The following is a 3,355-nucleotide window of genomic DNA, read 5'->3' on the forward strand; positions in this document are numbered from 1 at the left end:
TGTGAGGATGGGTGGAGGGAGGGTGATTGGTGGGACCACACCTATGGTTCATCTTATAAGGGTACATGTGACTCTTTCTAAATGAAGAATATAAAAGTCTTAACACAATAACTAAGAAAATGACATGAAGGCTATGTTAACCAGTTTGATGAAAATGTTTCAAATTGTATAAAAATAGTACACTGTACCCCCATGACAGTATCTACATACACAGCTATGCTCTAATAAATAAATAAATAAAAATAAAAATTCATTCGAGGCTTGGTGTCTGTAGCTAAGTGGTTAGGGCACTGGCCACATACACCAGGTCTGGTGGTTTCAAATCCAGCCTGGGCTTGCTAAATAAACAAGCACAACAACAACAACAACAAAATAGCCAGTCTTGTGGTGGGCAGCTGTAGTCCCTGCCACTAGGGAGGCTAATGCAAGAGAATCATTGGAGCCCAAGAGTTCAATGTTGCTGTGAGCTATGATGCCACTGTACTCTACAGAGGGTGACAAACTGAGACTCTGTCTCAATAAAGAATAATAATAATAATAAATAAAAACATGGCTCAGCACCCATAGCACAGTGGTTGAGGTACCGGCCACGTGCACTGAGTCTGGCAGGTTTGAACATGGCCTGAACCATCTAAACAACAATGATAACAGCAACAAAAAATAGCCAGGCATTGTGGCGGGTGCCTATAGTCCTAGCTACTTGGGAGGCTGAGGCAAGAGAATCACTGGAACCAAAGAGTTCAAGGTTGCTGTGAGCTATGATATAATAGCACTCTACAGAGGGCAACAAAGTGAAACTCTGTCTCAATAAAAATAAATAATAATAATAATTAAAAAATTAAAATGTACTTGAAGATGTAATAATTGCCAGGCATTTTTCTGAGCAGTAGGGATTTACACAACAATCAGTAAAACAGGGAAGTACTTGCTCTGTTGAAGTTTGTGTTCTAAACACACAACTAATATTATTTCATTATATGTTCCAAATATAATTATCACTAACTGCACTTTCACAGTTGGTAATACATATAATATTTTACTTTTGGTTATAAATTTTAAAGTGCATAATAGTTGTGTTTTATTACATAAAATATCCTGCTTTTTTAAATAGATGCAAGGTTTTTTTTTTGAGACAGAGCCTCAACTGTTCCCCTGGGTAGGGTGCTGTGGCATCACAGCTCACAGCAACCTCCAACTCCTGGGCTCAAGCAAGTCTCCTGCCTCAGCCTCCCAAGTAGCTGGGACCACGAGCACCCATGACAAAGCACGGGTATTTTTTTCTTTTTTGGTTGCAGCCATCATTGTTGTTTGGAGGGCCCAGGCTGGATTTGAACCCGCCACCTTGGGTGTATGTGTCTGGCGCCTTAGCCGCTTGAGCCACAGGCGCCGAGCCGCAAGGATGTTTAGATAAAAAGATCCCAAACTTTTGACCAAACTGCAATGAATGAAAGTAAACGCTGCCTTGCAGCCTCTGTGTGCAACTGACCGTGACCAGGAGTCCATCCATTTTCCAGGGTTAACATGCCTTTTTAGTTGACTCACTGAATTCTTCTTGGTGACTTCAACCTATTGACCCTGGTTCTGTTTTCTAGAGAGACACACAAATCAATTCTTCTTTTCAATAGTAGTTCTCAAAATATAAGTAAACATAAGAAACATGCCCCTCATTATTTAAGATTTTTTAAAAACTTACTTCTTTAGGCTAAAAGTTAGCCATTTGACTTTTTTTCTTTTTTTTTAAATTTTGGGTGAATATTTGAATTTGTTAGGTATAGTCCATCTTCTAATTATGTCTTGTACTCAAAAAATGTGCCATACACCCCTACATTGTACCCATTCAGTAGGTGTACCCAAAATCTCCCTCCCCACTCGCCCTCTCCCCAACTTGAATTGAAATGAGTTCTTTTCCTATGTGGGCATGAATTAGATCATCTACTGGCTAAATACTAGTATTGAGTACACTGGATGTTTGTTTTGCCATTGTCATGATACTTCACTGAGAAGAAAGTGTTTCAACTCCATCCAGGTCAATACAGAAGCTGTGAAGTCACCATGTTTTTATGGCTGAATAGTATTCTATGGTATACACATACCACAGTTTGTTAATCCATTCCTGCGTTGATGGGCATTCAGGTTGCTTCCACATCTTGGCGAGTGTAAATTGAGCTGCAATAAACAATCTACTGCATATGCCCTTATGGTAAAAGGACATATGGGTAAATGCCTAGTATTGGGATTATGGGGTCAAATTGGAGATCTAATTTGAGTTATTGGAGGGTTTTCCATACCAACACTGTAAAAGTGTTCCCCTCTCTCCACATCCACACCAGCATCTGCAACTTTGGGATTTTGTGATGTGGGCTAATCTTACTGGAGTTAGGTGTTGAAACATGTTTTGATTTACATGTTTCTGATGATTAGGGATGATGAGCTTTTTCAAGGCAGATGAATGGCTAATAAACATAGCTGTGTAACTTTTACTTAAGCCTGATAGTTTCAACAGGGAGAGGTAAGAAGACGCACAGCACCACCTGTTGTTGCAAAATGTCACTGCAGCCTCCTAAACATGTTAACACCTGGACAGCATCTATCTCCCTTTCAGCTTGCCAGGACTATTATTGACATTGAAAATGGAGAGTTGTGTACTCTATGAGTGCCTGCACTTCTCTGATCATCATTTAATTTATATAACACCTGTAAGAAATAAGGCTCATTATCCCAATATTTTGATGAGACATCAAATCTTAAAAAAACACTTAACAAGGCCCAAGCTAAGTTTAGTATGTGACCCTAGGGTTGCTTCACTCATCCAATAATCATTTAATTAATGTCATTCTGTAATTGTACACTTTTTTTAAGGACAATGGAAATAGGGAAATTGCACACAGTAACTTGGCGAATGTTGTGATGTTGTGATCTGTAAATTACATTTCAATAAAGCTGATATTTAAAAAGCTTAATGGGGAGAGATGGGGAAGGTGAAATGAAAGATATTTAGAAGCAAATTGGTTAAAGAGGCTAAATAAAACTTTGGGGGAAAAAGAAAATACAGGTAACTTGTCTCCAAATGCATCAGGTAAACCTAGATATTAACAAGACAGGGTGGCAGAACAGAGGTGTAGTTGAGGGCTAGAAATAGGTGGTCCATGTAGGCAGCAGATGGTCCAAGCTCTACATTGTAGCAATGGCTCTACAACTATTGCTGAGGATGTCAGGCTTCCTACCCATGCAAATGCTATAATCTCTGACCTGGATTTAAACAGATGACCAGCACTAAGGCACTTTCACTAGAGAAGTCCATCTTCCCACTGAGTACAAGAGCTCTGCACTCACGCAATCTTAGTCAAGGTCTTCC

The sequence above is a fragment of the Otolemur garnettii genome, unplaced genomic scaffold (genome assembly GCF_000181295.1).
Source record: "Otolemur garnettii isolate 467f Iridium unplaced genomic scaffold, OtoGar3 scaffold00027, whole genome shotgun sequence".
Lineage (NCBI taxonomy): Eukaryota > Metazoa > Chordata > Mammalia > Primates > Galagidae > Otolemur > Otolemur garnettii.